The sequence below is a fragment of the Galeopterus variegatus genome, unplaced genomic scaffold (genome assembly GCF_000696425.1).
Source record: "Galeopterus variegatus unplaced genomic scaffold, G_variegatus-3.0.2 Scaffold3543, whole genome shotgun sequence".
Taxonomy (NCBI): Eukaryota; Metazoa; Chordata; class Mammalia; order Dermoptera; family Cynocephalidae; genus Galeopterus; species Galeopterus variegatus.
The window spans coordinates 148599-165504 of record NW_007729654.1 but is presented as its reverse complement, the minus strand read 5'-3'; the positions used below and the strand labels follow the sequence as shown (position 1 = coordinate 165504).

General features: G+C 51.7%; 1 protein-coding gene across 1 annotated transcript in view; it reads left to right on the top strand.

Annotated features, from left to right (window-relative positions):
* The first annotated feature begins 1119 nt into the window (after positions 1 to 1119).
* LOC103601000 (CBP80/20-dependent translation initiation factor-like) overlaps positions 1120 to 16906 on the top strand; it is a 119354-nt gene continuing 103567 nt past the window's right edge. Inside the window, exon 1 of the mRNA XM_008585375.1 lies at positions 1120 to 1167. The gene's annotated coding sequence lies outside the window, so the exon portion shown is untranslated. The remainder of the gene's footprint in view (positions 1168 to 16906) is intronic.

The following is a 16906-nucleotide window of genomic DNA, read 5'->3' as shown; positions in this document are numbered from 1 at the left end:
TTCTAACCTCCTTGCTTGGTGGGGCTTTGCAACATCTTATAATCCTCCTGAAGGCCTCTCTGTGCCAAGCTCAGGTTTTTTCTTTTTTTTTTTTCGGACCGGTAAGGGGATCGCAACCCTTGGCACGGTATGGTCCACACCACGCTCAGCCAGTGAGCGCACTAGCTATCCCTATATAGGATCCGAACCCGCGGCCTCGGCGCTACCAGCGCCGCACTCTCCCGAGTGAGCCACCGGGCCGGCCCCCAAGCTCAGTTTTAACCAAAATATGGGTGATTTGGTTAGTGATTACTGAATTACCCACTGCACTGAATTCTCCCAACTACCATGTCCAGCCCTTAGCTTGGCCAATGGAAAATTAATTGGTTGCAAAGTGCATATCTAATTACAACCTCCCGCCCTTGCCACAGAGATGCTCAAATGTTAATTATAACATATGCATCTCAATAACCGACGTTGGCATTTAAGGCAGCATTAATAACGCCAGTTGAGTCCCCTCCCTCCGTCCCCCGCCCCCGCTCCCGCCCCGTGCATACACAAAGCTCCCTTTTATCTGCCATTAGGGCAGACTTAGCACTTTAATCACAGAAGCCCTCATCCTTAAAGGCTTTTTGACTCCACATGTTTCCCTGCAAACTTGAGCCGCGCCTATGCCCCCACTTCTCCCTCCGCAGAGGTCCCCACCCAGGGCCGCGCCAGCGCCGTGGAGTCTTCGGGCGGCGGGTTTCCGCGTTGCTAGACTGGGCCGTCCCGGCGGCACTGCGCTCTCCAGGGCCCGCCGTCCCGGGAAAGAAAGGCGAACTACATTACCCAGCAGGCTTCCCGCCGCCCTCTTTCCTTTCAAGTCTTTGCACGTGGCCGGAGGGGAGGGAGGGGCCTGGACGTCACTCTCCGACGTTCTCTTTCCCTGTGTCAGATCGGGGATCGTTTTTTTCCTTCCTCTACTCCCTCCCCCCGACCCGCCCCTCCCTCCCTCTGTCCCTTCCCTCCCTCCCTCCCCTGTCGGTTTGGTCTGTACGCTGGGGCGCCCGATCCCCTCCGCAGCTGGGACGCGCCGAACTCCAGGCAGGAGTCGGCTCTGCGGAGCCTCGTCCCTCCCTTCCCCTTCCCTGCCCCCTTCCCCCACCCCGGACTCGGGCTTGGCGCCGCGGCCAGAAGACCCCCGAGGTGAGCATCCCCTCGTCAGTCCTCCTCTTTTAGTCATCTCAGCTTGCAGATCGATTCGGGGACTCGGGAGGAGGGCTGCGTGACGTGCGCGTGCTTACAGATAAATCCGGGAAAACCACCCCAAACAATTAGCCCCCTTGCTCCTCCCTGCGCTTCGGCCAGCCGGGCGTCCGCACCCATCCGCTGTCCCCTCCTCCCCCTCTGGGGGGACCGCACTCCACAATCTCGCCCCCTCCCTGGGTTTGTCTCATTCCCTGCCCCGTTCTTTCTCCCGACCCGTGGAGAGCCGTGGCCCTGGAGATCCAGCGCCGAGGGGGGTTCGGGGATGGGGGACACGGCTGGAGCCCAGCTCGCACTGGAGCCGCGCGGTGTAGCCGCTGTCATGTGCGGGTTCCGACCCGGGGGGAGGAAGGGAGCTAGCGTGATTCCTCTCCCTTTTGTTTTGAAGCCCGCATTTGCTGCATCAAGCAGTTGGTTTAGTACCAGCCAAACTTGCAGCTGTTCTGACCGCCCTGCGCGGAGGTAGGGAGCGCGCCATGGGGCCGGGGTCTGCTGCACTTGGGGCTGCCGAAGGGACCCCGACAGTGTCTCCACGCCGCCCCTCCCTCCCCTGGTGACTGATTGTGTCTGTGGCAGCGGCCGTGCATGTGTGTGCGCGCCCGTCCCCGCGGGCTCGGGGATGTCTGTGGATGGCTGTCGTCTAGACAGGTTGCAGCCCCCTCCCTCCGTCCCCGATGAGCCCGCGGGGCGCGGGGGACGCGGAGGATGGGGGCAAAGGATGACACCGAATCGGTGGATCGCAGCTTTGGCCGTTCCCCGCGGTTGCGATTCTATTGGCTTTTTTATTGTCATTTTTGTCGCCGCGGTGTAATCGGGCCCGGGGAACAGATACGCCCGGCGGAGCGGGGGTTAAGTTGACAGGCTCTGAAAAGCCAGCTCTCGGTGGCGAGTGACCCGAGCAGCCTCGGGGTGGGCTCTGGCTCGGGTTCATTAGGACGACGACCAGGTGACTGTCCCTGGTGCCGGTCTTGGGGGAGGGCGGGAGGAGGACAGTGGCTTGGGCTGCGGCGGAGGTCTGGGGCCCCCAGAGCCGCGTGCCGGTGCCTGGATGCGACTGGCGTCCCGGGGACCTCTCGTTTGAGCTGGGTTTTTCTCTCCATCGACTTTAAAAGACAGTCGGGGGTCCGAGCCCCTTATCTGCGCGGCGTTGGCTCTTTGTGGTTTCGCGGAGTTTTCAGGGTTGGGGCTGGGGGCGTGTGTGAACAGGGAGGGGGTGCGGTGCGTGGAGGGGTGGCTCGAGGCGTCGCTTCCCCCGCCCGGCTGTTTGTGTGTGTACACACCGCTCTGGCGTGTGTACGTGGGGGAGGGCGGGGACCGCAGACCGCGGCGTAGTGGGGACGCGCGTGGGCCCCGATCTCCTGCGGGAACGGTCCCGCCAGCCCCCTTGTCGTCCGAGTTGGGCTCGTTGTCGCGTGTGTGTCTGCGCGCGCGCCCGGGTTACTTGGAGAGGGGATCTTGCGGCTGTAGGCCGGGGGAGACCCTGGGGTCGCTTGTGCTCGTCATCCGTGTGGGAGTCCCCGGCCCGCTGTGCGACTGGAGTCACGCGGCCCCTTCCTCCACGTCTCCGACGCCCCCTGCCCCGGCCGACTGGCAGCCTACCCGGTGGAGCGGGGACTGTCTTTCTGGGAGGGGAGGGGACGCGGGCGCGCGCATGTCGCCGCCCCCCAAGACGCTAGGGTTGACCCTTGCACCGAGGCGCTCTGTGGGTGCGCGTGCCCGCGCGCCCGCCGCTGCTCGCAGACCCAGGGAAGAATCGGCGCGATCTGCGCGGCCCCCCTTCCCCCAGTCCTTCAGTCTGGCGACAGTGGGGGCCAACGGCTGCCGGGCCGCCCCATCCGCGGCCAGCCTGCTGCCGCCCACGCCGCTGCCTGCAGCCCAGCGGGCCGCACGCCGTTGCCTGCCCCGCGTGCCCGCCGGGCCCTGGGTCTCGGCGGCGGGTGGATTATCTCCCAGGCTGGGGCCCGCGCGACAGGGGAGGAGGCTGCCGGAGCTGCTGGCTCGGCGGCGGCCCGAGGCTCCGCAGGGTGAAAGTGACACAGCAAGAGCGCCGCCGCCGCCAGCGCTGGAGAGAGGAAGGAGCCGCCCAGAGCGCGGGGAGGGGCCGCCGGCTGTCCGGCCCCAGTTCCTCCTGCCCACCTCATGGTCTGGGCCGAAAACCTCAGGAATCCCGGCTCCGAGCAGGCTCGAGCCACGCAAGGAAATTGCCTGGCTTTCAGGAAAACCCAGTTATACGGGAACAGAATGCACCGAACAGAAGATGTGCAGGACACACTCAGGTTGCCTGAGGAAACTCCCCCTGAGTGTTTGAAACAGGATTCGATTTACATCTGTGGATGTAATCAGGATTCGATCATCGCATCTGTGTGTCCAGTATCCGTCCTGGATAAGGCACACTCAGAGGCAGTAATTTTGTAACACATTCAGGGGTACAGTGTCATCAGTGATTAACAGATTGCTAGAATAATAATATGTTTGTATGACATTACAGGGCTCCCCGTCCCCCATATCATTGCATTTATTAAGAGGATCAGTGAGGTAGGGGAGTATTAGCCCATTTTACAGATGAGCTCACTGAGATTCAGGAAGTGACATGACTGGCCTGAGGCCTTTCAGTAGGGGAAGGGCTACTTTCCTCTGATTTCTCTTATCAGCCTCTGGCTTTTCGTTTAAATAGTGGCCACTTTTTTTGAGAGTGGGTTCTTGAGGCCTCAGGAAGTACTGAACCCGAGAAAAGGGGTAAATTATGCTGGTACTTATTCTTTGTCAGAACATTTTTAGTTTGCTAACAGTTCCTACCGAGCATAGCCATTAAAGAACAGAAGTCTGCATCATTCTTATTACCACTCATTTAATAATTTGCTGTTGGGGAATGGATATGTTGTGATACATTCAGTATATACCAGAATCATATTCGCAAGTATTAAATGCATATGGTATACATGTTTATGCAATGCATGCCTATGTTCATATGGGTGTGTTCATGGGGTTCTTACTGAATCCAAGGTTTATTCTTTAGTTACTAGTTTCAAAGCCATTGGTTTCTTTCTCATGGAGCCCTGAGAAACCATCCCAGGTTATACTCCCTGTTCCCCTCCATCTCCAGGGATGGAAAGCTCTGAAAAGAGCAAAGAGCTCATACATGCTTGAATGTATTTCTCAGAGTTCATGTATATGAGGGTTCTCAGACATAGTCTGGAGGGTTTTTAATTATGACCAACCGATCAGCTGATAGCCATTCCTGCACAGATAAGTACTGGGCACCTACATATTTTTGTATCTAGAAGTGCACACAAAGAAAATTTAGCACACAAGTTTAGCAAATGTTTATTTAGCACCTATCTTACGCTAGATCCTCTACTGTGTTTTGATTACACAGAGATGGTGTAGCAGAAATAGCTAAGTTACAATGCAATAACAGAGCCTGCAGGAGGGAACAAATCATAAATATTTTAGAGGACTCACCCTGGCACTTAGTCAATTTTACATATGTTGTTTGCAAGGGGCCCATAATGTCAGTTCTTATCTTAGAGCAAATGCAGAAGGAAGCAACAGGAAAAAAGACCCTTATGTCCCTTGTTACCCTGAACTTCGGGCTGTTTGGAATCCCCCAGGTGCCCCAAAGGTAGGCCTTCTGTAGAAATCAAGCAGCTGGTGGGAAATTACCCTGAAGCCAGCCAACAGGCTCCTCTGAGCAGTGAGGAGCTGAGGAGATGGTCTCCATGGCCCGGCCCCAACTCTGATGTGCTGTGATTCAGTGAGAGGTTGTGGCTTTGGTCAAGGTTTCACTCAGGTCCTGCCTGGGTCTGGGAGTTTCTGTCTTACATTTGCATAGATATTTTCATATGGGTCTGATTTTTATCTATTCCCAAAGTCACTTCTGTGGTCCCTGACATTGTCCTCCAATTTCATTTCAGTCTTGGGGTCCGCTTGTGTTAAGCTTATGTTATTTGTACTTCAGATCATGAAGGAGGAATCAAGAGGTGGGTGGTTAGGATGGAGGGAGAATCCTGAGCCCAGATAGAGAACATGAGGTACAAACACACAGGCAAATAGCAATGTTTAAGGATTCTCCAAACTTGACGGCATCTCTGCATAACTTCCTCAATAATGTGGCAGCCCCTTTTCATGTTCTTTGGGGGAGGGGAGAATCCTCTCTCTCTCTCTGGACCTTATTGCTGACTCACTGGTCCCCTGAGCTCAGTTGCTCACTTTCAGGCTCGCTCTTTCTTCTGCCCCCCACTGCCTTCTGCACAAAATCTAATTTAGAACCATGCTGTGATGGTGGCCTTCTCCCTGAATTATCAATCACCACTCTGACTATCGACATCTGCCTCTTATTTCTGAATTAAGCCCAGGCCAGAGCTCTGGTTCAGAACAAGGGAGAGCAGACACATCCTTGGACCGTAGGCACCCAGAGCTGGGGAGGACCTTGCAGATGATCTAATCTCCATGTGAAGACCTTAAGGCCCAGAGAAGAGAAATGCCTTGCCCAAGGTCACAGCAAGCCCTTGGCAGAGTGGGACAAGAAATCCCGGATTTTGATATCTCATTCAATCTTCTTTCTCTATACCATGATACTTTCTGAAAAAAGTTGGGTCCTTACTTCCCAAAGAGTGAGAATTCTCCATCTTCATTTTCTTTGGTTCTGGAAAAGGCTCTGAAATTCATTTTTCTTAGTCTCGATATTGTTTTCCTTCAAGACTGACCTCTCCTGCCTTATCTTTCATTTTTGGCATCTAGGAATGAATAAGGGCATGTATTTGGGAGAGTTGGTGGGCCAAGGAGGACAGTAGGATTGGATAGGGGGTTGGTTGACACTGGGGACTGTTATAATATCCTACAGTTGATTTGCCTTTACAATTTGCAAGATATTTCACACAGATTATCCCACCTGCCTTTTACAATTGGCTGTTATCATTATCAGCCTGTGAGGCTGTTATCATTATGACCATTTTGCAGATGAGAAAACTGAGCCTCTGTGGTTAGTGGCATGCCCAAGTCACAAGGAAGTAGTTGAGCAGGGATCTGAACCTTGGTCTTCAGACTTCAAATCCAGTGCCCAGGGCTGAGCTGACCACCTGACACCATCGTTATAGTTTTGTGAATGGAGGTCTTGAAATTTTCAGAGCTTCTTTATGTCTACTGTTGACTCATATCCAGCCACAGAGTCAGACCCAAATGCGAACTTACCCAGGGGGTGGGATGGATAAAGTATGGGAGACAGTTACGATAGTGACAATATGTGGAGTGGGGACAGTTTGAGATGATTTCATGGAAGAAGTGAATTTGGGAGTAGGTCTAGGGTCATTTTGGAGGAGGTTTTAGCCTGGGGTGATGGCCTAAAAATGGTTACGTGGAAACTTGGGATGGGGGTGGAGCAGACCACAGAGGTTTGATCGATCACCCTGTATTCTGTAGAGCTTCTCAGTAGTTATTGGGCTCTGTTTCCATGCCTGGCTCTGTGCTAGATTCTGGGGCTGCAACTGTGAACAGGCACAGCCCCTGCCTTCATGGAGCCCACTGTCTAGTAGGAGAGACAGACACTTAGTTAAATTCAGTGTGGCAAGATGAGCTCAGTGGTGGAGAAAACTCCAAGGGCCTTACACAGCACAGGCAAAGCCCTCGGAGATCAGGGAGGGCTTCCTAAAGGAGACAACTCAGGAGCTGAATCTTAATGGAGGAAAAGAAATGAGCCAGGAGAGGAGTTGGGAGAAGGGCATTCAGGGCAAAGGAATGGTGCACATGGAGGTGTGGAGGCTGCCAGAAGGAACTGCCGGCAGTGAGGCCAAATGCAAGGGCGGAGAGGCAGGCGTGCCCAGACTGGAGGAGCTTTGTGAGCCTGGCTGACGACCATGGCCTTTAGCCTACAGGTAAAGCATGGCGGAAGGGACTTTAAGCAGAGTTGAGGTATGCAGCCACGGAAAGGAACATGACCAGGAGTCTGGTGATCCTTGAGCCGATGAGGTCACAGGAGTTGAGGCCTGGAATCAGGGCCGTGCATCTAGGGACGCACCAAAGGTCATCTATTAAAAATATTTGGGGAGTAAAGTCTGCACTGATGGTTTAGATTTGGGGGATAAGGGAGGAGTCCTGGTGACTCCTAGGTTTCTGGCCTCACCAACTGGGTGGACAGCAGCCCTCAACCCAGGCACGAACTTGTGGTTGCTGGAGCAGGTCTGCTGGGGGTGGCATGAGAAGGACGGTTGCAGTGAGATCAGTGTTGCAGGCATTGAGTTTGCACTGCTGGCAGGCTAGTGCAATGGAGCTGTCTTACAGACAATACAAGCACAGGTAGAAGAAGCCTGAGGAAGTGGGAGCAGGAGCTGCACTTCTGGGAGCGGGGAATGTCTGCCGCTGAGCGTGGCTGTGGCGGGGGTAACATAGACAATGAAAGCAGACCTCTTCCTCCCATTGTCAGAGAATCCTTTGTCATACCGGTCTGGCCGCTGTTGCTATCGGCAGGGAAGCCAGGCAGGGATGCTGTGTCATGCTGGAGGCCCAACTGGCAAAATCTGGCGACATCCGAGAGTGTGCTTCAGTTGGAAGCATTAGAGAGAGTTAGGAAGAGGCATTCTCATTTTTTGTCATCCTCGGTGAGCAGAGCCCTGTCCCACACCTTTGGGATGTGAGCACAGGGTGGGGAAGGCTGGGACCCTGCTTCCAGGAGTCTAGTTGAGAAGACAAGACATGGACGTATGAAGCCATAAAAAAGCTGTAACAACCTGGGCAAATAATAGAAGGCAAATTAAATAGGAAAGTGTGCAGATACCTCTGTTCCTGCCACACTTCATTTTTATAGAGCTGATGTGTTTTAGGCAGAGGTCCAGTCTTTTCATGTTTGAATCCTTAGGACCTCAAATAGTGCCTGGCACCTAGTAGGTGTTCAGTCTACATTTGTGGATCTGCGGGGATGTAGCCAGAGTTAGTTGTCTGGGGTGGGAGGTCAGCCAGACAAATTTTCCATGACAAAGTCCATAAGGCATCCCAACACTGATTTAGTGTCACAGTGGAGTAAAATCTTGATAACCTTCCAATTACATAGCACCTAGAAATGCTGTTGACGATGTAACTAGCATCCTTTCAAAGAAGAGCTAAGCTCATAGAATGTGAGGGAAATCCCCAGGGTTCTCAAAAGCCAGTGTGGAGGGTAAGCTGAAGCTGATGCTGGGCCAGTCCTGGGGGGTGGGAGTGGTGTCAAGGGGTGGTTTCTGGTCTCAAAACCCAAGGGGGTTGAGTCCTGATGACGTCTTCTCCAGGACTAGAGATGAGACCAGGAATCGGAATTGAAAGTACTCCTAAAGCACCCAGCAAAGGTCTGCATGCCTGGAGGAAGGATGTGTTGGACATCAGCCCATTGGCATAGTGGGAGCGGTGGAGGGGAAGGGCTTTTTTCTTTTTTTTTTTGTCTTGACCTGGATTTAAGCTGGGAGAAAAAGTCTTCCCTGGAAATTCAAACCTTCAGGCCTATTGTGACTTTGGATGTCCACTAGACATGTGGACCAGGAGGCCCCCCCAGGAAGAATTAGCATGTAAATAAATTCTTGGGGACCTGGATCCCCCTAAGGTGGGCTCTAGGCCCTCAGGGGAGATCCTGGGGCTCTTGACCTTTGCTGACTTAAATCTCTACCTGGGAGAGATGCTTCAGGACCAGGGAGTAAGGAGAGGGAAGAGAGGGCAGAAGTGTCCTCAGTGGGAACCTTTTGAAAGAGCCTTGGAGGCAACTGCATAACTGGATAAGGAAGGTACAGGGTGGTGGAGAAGTACCGTTCTTGTCCTGGGGCTTCGTCTCTTAGGAAAAGCCTGCAGATGAACCCCCTCCGGGAAGCCCAGAATGTTCTCTGCTGCTACTCAGGCCAGGACTTACAGATGAGGCTTCTTTCCTTGTTCTCTGTAAGGGCACCCTGTGTGATTCCAGCTACTGGTGGTCCTCCAGACCATGTGCCACATTGTCCTCCCAATGCCTGGAGTCTTCAGTACCTACAATTTCAAACTTGGGACGTATCTTAGAGGTCACCTAGTCAACACTCTGTCTGGTGTGGGAGTCCTGACTAGGGTAGCACTGGGCTCCAGCACTTCCTGGGGCTGGGAGTTTACTGCCTGTGAGGCAGAAGGCTGTTGTCGCAGGAATGGTGGTCATTTCCACTCAGTGCCCTGCAGCTGTCATGAGAGATGGCTTTTAGACCTTTCGCCATTCTGCTTGCTTCTACTAGAAGGGCCTCAATTTGTCAAGCTAAGATGCTGTGAGAATCCAGCCAATTTAGCACAGAGGAAGCTTTTGAAGATATACGTAAGCTTAGCTGAGCTGGCTTCACAGGCACAGTCTGTGATGTGGAAGTTTGGAGAATCTTTGACTCAGTGCTTTTCAGATTATCACAAGAAAAGCAACAGCACACCCTGCAAATTTCTTGCCCGAGCACCTGGAACACATTCAGTAAGTGACTCGGGAATCCCGTGCAGGGAGCTGACGTTTACTGAATGTCGGTTATGTGGCAGGCACAGTGCTGGGCACTCTCTGTGTACCTCACCAAATGAAAGAAACTTCTGGCAGGGAGACAGAGACAGAGAGGCAGAGATGGGGTCATGCCTCACTGTAGTGGTGACAACTGAGCCCTGAAGTTATTCAGAAAGAATGTGTGTGGTTCCATCCAGAGCGGGTGGAGCTGACATTCCTCACTCTGTTCCCTTATAGGGCCTTCCCTTGGGGGAGGCAGTAGCGTGATCTCACCACTCGCCGGGAACCCACAGGCTTAACAGGAAGGTGTGCACAATCAAAGTGTTTTTTAGAGCATGCAGTTTATCTGCCTCTCACTGTCTGTCTACAGTGCCCTGGCTCTCTGAGGAAGCAAAAAGGCTTTCTGCTACTCCATCCTTTGCACTGACAGGATGGTTAGTGTCTGTGCAAGTCATATACTCACCAGTGCACATGGGGCTGTGGAGAGCATGGGTTGCCTTTGCGTGAGGTTGCATCAGACAGCTGGATGCCCAGACGTGCTCTGCCACTGTCACACAAGGATTCTGGGAAAACTCCCAATTGCCCCTCTTCTCCCTTCAAAAATCGTTTCTGTGTTCACATTCTACTCGCTTGCCTTAATCCTTTTAGCTTAAGGCTCTTACCTTGCTAACATTTGGTCTGGTTTAGCGGTCGTACATCAGGCATCTGCTGTGGGTCAGGCTCTGTGAACTAGTTGATGAATTGGCTGAGCCTGGCAGGGTCCCTGCTTCCCGTCTTCTCATCTTGGTGGGAAAGCCAGAATAGCCTCATGTTAGTGCAATGTGCTGAGTACTGTGGAAGGAGAACAAAAAGCGTGCCAAGGCAGCCAGAAGTAGGGTGACTGTGTGATTTCTGTCTATATAGATAATCATGCTGGGACACAGATGTAAACTGAGACTGTCCTGGGCAAATGGGGGCTTATGGCCACATACGCCAGGGAGGGTGTATGCGTGTGGGTCACACCCGACACTAGTATCAGTCATTTATACTGGAGGGTATACATAGGGGTGATGGGAGGAGCAGCTCATGCACAAGAGGAATCAGCATCTGTTTCCCTGTTTTGCTTAGGGGCTAAAGAGGAAAGTGTTATCTGTGGGGACTGTGGCCTCAGAAGTCAGATGGGGCGCAGTTTACAGCCACAAGTTTCTATTTTATATCTCACAGTGATCTCAGTTTGGGAGTTGGGGGTAGAAGTATGGAGAGATGAAAACTACCTGGCTTGTAGGATATTATTGGCTACAGGTAAAAGAACACTAGACTAACAGTGGCTTTAAAAATAAGGTATTTCAACTCACATTGCCAGAAGTCTAAAGGTAGGAGTTCTAGGGTTGGTGAATATAGTGGGACAGTGATAATTTTAAGGACTCATTCTAACCTTTCAGTCTGCTATCTTCAGCATATTGGCCTTTGTCCTCAGGCTTATCTCCTCGTGGTCATAGAATGGCTGCCACTGCTCCAGACATCACATTCTCACATAATCGAATCCAGAGGCAGGCAGGAAGGCAAGTTTCTCCTTGTGTGTCTTAATCTGTTAGGGAGAGAAATCTTTCCCCAAATTCCTCTGTTGGATTTTCCTAGTCCCATAGAAAAGAAATGTCAATACCCATGCCTCAGCTTCAGCAGCAGCCGAGAAAGCAACTCTCGGGTGTCTTCCACCTCATCCATAGCAAGAGGCCAGCTCTGCCTGCAAGGAAATGGGGAGAAGAAGGCTGGCTGGATAAGCAATAATTAATATTTGCCTCATCAAGTTTCAATGTGATTTTATTTATTTATGGGGGGTCAGCTTTATTGAAATATAATTTTTTATACTTCAATACGATTAAAATTAAACAAAACAAAACAAAACCCTGGTTCTGGCAACCACCGGTCTGCTTTCTATCATTATAGTTTTGCCATTTCTAATAATTATTATTTCTTAACCCACAAATAACACTGGGGCATGCAGTCTCCCCCTCCCCTCAGAAGCCCTTCCACTTCCCTGCCAGCAGGCGGAATAGTTCAGAGATAGGGAGCATATGTTTCTGATGGCCCAGGCAGCAGGACTGGATAAGCCTGGGGGTCTGAGCCCCTGGCCGGTCACCTTTGCAGGCAGCTGTGGAATTGAGAGAGGAATCACTGCTCAGCTGTGGCTTTGTCACCTTGCATCCTGCAGATGAGTTCTCTTGCCCAGGTTGACTGGGATCCCTGGGAGGACAGTGGTGGATGCCACCTTCCCTGCCCCAAACCACCATCCCCCTCATACACACACATACAAACAGCCCAGGCCATGGGCTGACCACCTATGCCCCGGGGCAAATCCATCCCCTCTGGGCTCCTCTATACTCTGCACAGATCGTCATTTTGTCCTCCTCCTCTTCCTCCTCCGCAGCATTTGGTCTGTGGATCGTTAGGGCACTTAGCATTTTCCTTTGTTCCTCCCTCTTCGTCCTTCCTGGATACTTGCCTGATCTGTCCTCTGAGGTCATAAGCACCTTGAAGATACACTGTCCTTGTCTGAGTTATCTGCACGTTTCCTAAGAGGCTAGGGCAGTGCCTGCCGCAGGATCCATGCTCCAAGAAAAAAATATTTTAAAGGTATATTTGTAGACAGGCACTTGTTCACTTTGGCCATTTCTCCAGATTCAAAACCAGTTCAGTGTGGCACTGCACAGTGCCTGGAGGAAGATTTGTGGATCTCCACATTTTCCTTCCCTAAAGAGGAAGAAAAATAATCAACCATGCTGTTACATGTTGAATTGTATTCCCTGCCCCCCCCAAAAGATTAGCGCAGAATGTGACTGTTTGGAGATAAGGTCTCTACAGAGATGATCAAGTTAAAATGAGATCATTAGGGTGGATCCTAATCGATACAACTGATGTCCTTATAAATAGGGGAAATTGGACACAGGTGGACGTGCACAGAGAGAAGGCGGTATGAAGATACATAGGGAGAGCGCCATGTGAAAGTGGAGGATTTCAGCGATGCATCTATAAGCCGAGGAATGCCAGAGATTAGTGGCAGTCAACCAGACAGTAGCAGGAGCCAAGGCAGGTGTTATGGGCTGGATTGTGCCTCCCCAAATTCCTATGTTGAAGTCCTAACCCTAGTACTTTGGATTGCAACTGTATTTGGTGATAGAGCCTTTAAAAAGGTAATTAATGTAAAATGAAGTTATTAGGGTGGGTCCTAATCCAACTTGACTGGTGTCTTTAAAAGAAGAGGAGATTAGGACACATCAGATAAGACAGAAATAAAGTGACAAGGATGTGAGGACACAGGGAGAAAGTGGCCAACTGCAAGCCAAGGAGAGAGGCTTCAGAAGAAACTAAGGCTGCTGACACCTTGATCTTGGGCTTCCTGCCCCCAGAATTGTGAGACAATAAATTTCTGTTATTTAAGCCACCCAGTCTATGTTAGCTTGTTATGGCAGTCCCAGGACACTAACGTGCATGCATTGTGTGCAGGGCCCCGAGCTGAGGGTTTCCCTTCCTAAGCATTTTTAATCTTTCAGCTATGAGTGTAGGTGTTATCCTCTCTGAGGTCAAGTGAATCCAGGCCTGTGTGGCTCCAAAACCTGGACTCTGATCTGTGAGCTACTGTGTTTGGGCAATGGGCAGATGTGTGCAAACTTTGGGATTGAACAGGTGGTATTTCTCCTGAAACCCAGGGGTGATCCAATAACAACTTTAGAAACCTAACATTTCTTAAGTATTACGGTGTTGAAGTGCTTAGTGAGCACTTTATGTGTGTTATCTTAATTAGCCTCCACAGCCTCTATTTTATAGATGAGACAATTAGGGCACAAAGAAGTTGTCTTAGTCTGCTTGTGCTCTTATAAAAAAAAATCATAAACTTATAAATGACAGAAACTTATTTGTCACAGTTCTGGAGGCTGGAAGTCCAAGATCAAGGCGCCAGCAGATTCAGTGTCTTGGTGATGGTCCTCTTTCTCCTAGATGACGTCTTCTTGCTGTGTCCTCACATGGTAGAGGGGGTGAGGCAGCTCTCTGGGGTCTCTTTTATGAGGACACTAATCCCATTCCTGAGGCTCCACCCTCATGACCTCATTATCTCCTAAAGGCCCCACCTCAATACCATCAGCTCGGTGGTTAGGCTTTCAACATATGAATTTGGGAGAAAGCAAACATTCAGTCCTTAGCAGAGGTTAAGTCATTTACCTTAGGTCACATAGCTAAGAAGTGGAATAGCCAATTTTGCTTGAGCTTTGCTTCTTAACCATCACACACAGGGATGGGCAGGTTACTCCAAGGTCCCTTGTGGTGTTTTGAAAACGTCACTGGTCTTAGGTCTTTTGCTGATGACCTGGGTGATCCTGGGCAAGCCACTTCACTTCTGGATGTTTTCTCCTCAGTGACCTCAGGGCTTGGATGAGATGATGTCCAGAGTCCTTGCTGTTCGCATTCTGAGGGTCCAAGTGCCACCCCTCTAGAATGCAGGGATAGATCCTCAGTTTGGACTCACATGGGAAGGGAGAATCTCTGTGATGCTGTCTTTGGCATTTGCCTACACCTAAGGTAGCTGCTCCAGATCTGCCTGATTTGGCCAGATGGACCTGCAGTTTGGCAGTTTGCTCTTTCCCTGTAAAATTAATTCTGTCAACAGGTAGAGATGATCCCCACCCTGTGCCAGGCCAGTTCTAGGTCTTTTGAGGCACGGGATTTGAGTTCTGTCCACGGGAAAGGCTGCTGGGGAAGTGATTCGATGGGCTTGCTTCCTCTGTGTAGAACAAATGTGGCTGACTGCGGCCATGCTGGCACCAGAGAGAAGCCAACCCCAGCTGCAGCAAACCTGGGAGCTCTGAGTCTTTAGCTCGCTCCTGTTCCCATGAGACCCAGGTAGGTGACAGGTGGTAGTGGGGGTGAGGAAAGGGCCACAGCCTGGTTCCAGGAATGCAGGCTGAAAACAGGGCGGCCTGAACAAGGATTATAAACCGCCGGGAGCCCTGCTCCTGGTTTATCCCCACAGGGTTTTTGTGATTTTAGTTACCTCGTTAGAGCCAAGTTTACTTAATGTATCTGTAATAGATTCTAGAACTAGGAAAGCAGTTGGGAGTCTTTCCAACTTCCTGATTCCCAGCAGCCTGCTATGACCCCCCCCTCCCCCACAAGCTCCAGGATCCCAAGCTCTCTGACTCCAGTATTTGGACTGATGGGAAGAGGCCTTCAGATTCTGGTGGGTGCAGGACCTCGCAAGCCAGGGTACTGTGGATGGGTGGCTGTCCACTGCTGCGACAGGCTGAGTTATCTCCTCATTTTTCACATTGTTGGTGATGCCAGGGGTCATTACTCCCAGTGTACTTGTAAGGTGACTAGGGAATGGTACAGCTAATGCATTTCTTCCAATAGGGACATTTAGACAACAAAAGTTAGGTGACTCGACCAAGGTCACATAACAGACTTGCCAGTGAGAAAACAAATTGAGGACTGGTTCTCTGAACTGTGCCCACCCGGTTCTCTAGAATGAAGTGTGTGGAAGTTTCTGGATTTCCTGGGCTAGCCTTGTGTCCCTCAGGAAGCAGCTCCTGACTTCACGTGGAAGACTGTAGTCTTGCACCAGTTTTTCTGAGAGAGAATCTTTGAGGTTTTCTGAGAACTGCCTGAGGGCCTATGGGGCTCTCTTTCCCCCTACAGTCTGGGAGATGGAAGAGGCTCCAGAAATTTGACCTAGTCCCAGACCTGAAAGTGGGTCAAATCTTAGGGCCCTGGCCTCCTGTGGGTTTCTGCCTTGTAGCCCAGGCCTTCACTTGGCAGCTCAGGGCCTAAAGACATGTTCTTAGACCAAGGTGTGCCACCCATTGGCACTGGCTGTGATCTGGGAGCCACAGGGAATGCATATCCAATCCTTCTTCCAGGGCAACTATGTTTTTGGAGCCCCACTTCTTCTCTTTAAGGTTAATGCTATTCCCTCAAAGTTTCTCTTGCCAGGTGTCCAGAACTTATCCTGGATTCCCCTCTCTGCACATCTCTTATCAATGCTCCTCCTAGAATGGGGACCCAGAACAGAATACAGTATTTGAGATGTGGTGGGCAGTACGGGAACCATGCTGCTATCATCTCCTTCCATCTGGACACTGTCCTTCTGTGGATGTAGCCCATGACTGTGCAGTCTGTCTCAGGGGCAGCTCCTAGATAGGGATTCTCATTCCTTCACAGCTGCCAACAAAATAATCTGTGGCAAAGATCTATTTCCCCAGCCCTGAGGAGCATTCCACAGCCAACTCTGCTGAGTCCCCTTTGAGTGGTCCAGAGAGTCAAGGACCAGGCTATTCAGAGGCTGGAAAGGTTGTTTAGGGCTGACCCACCTTTGCAAAGAAGAGTCTGGAGCCTCCTGCCAAAGTGACTGTGCTAGACATTGGGGATTAGATGGGCTTCCCTGACTGGGAAGTGCCCACCGCTGAGGGTCTATGACACCCACTCACCACTGGGAACTGGTGGGAGTGGACTCCTAGGCCTTAGGACCTCTGCCTTCACGCGGGCCTTCCAACCCCTGGCGTCACCTCCTTTTTGCACTGGAAACAGAGATAAGATTTGGTTCCCCACCTTTGCTCAGTTTGCAGGAACCCCTGTGACATGGAGGTGTAGGATCACTTCCCTGGCTGAGTGGCAGAGAGATGTGTTTTTCAAACAAAGACACTCTCATGGTGTTTACCCCCAGGAAGTCTCCTGGTATGTGTGTGTGAGACACAGGGCTGAGTTTAGGGCAGTGGGGACAGGTGACAGGGGATAGCGGACAGAGGAAAAGAAGATTCAACTCTGCTCTCAGGAAACCTTTCGCCAGTGGGGAGAGCAGCTCTGATCCGGCAGGTGATGCGGGATCAGAAGCTTCCTTTCACCAGGGGGAGGCAGCTGGGGGCAGGGCTTTCAGCTCCCTGAGTCTGGGCCACATCTGGAAGCACAAGGGTTTGGAGCTTTTCTCTACTTCTAACCTCCAGCCTGGGCCGGCCCGGTGGCGCACTGCTACAGTGCGCCGCTTGAGAGTGCGGTGGCGCTCCCGCCGAGGGTTCGGATCCCACATACAGACCGGTTCCCGCTCACTGGCTGAGCGAGGGGCGGGAGCAACACTGAGGGTTGCGATCCCGTTGCCGGTCCTGGTCCGGTACGGGCGCAACACTGAGGGTTGCGATCCGTTGCCGGACACGAAAAAAGACAAAAAAGGAAAAAAAAAAAAAAAAAAAAAAAAAAAAACCC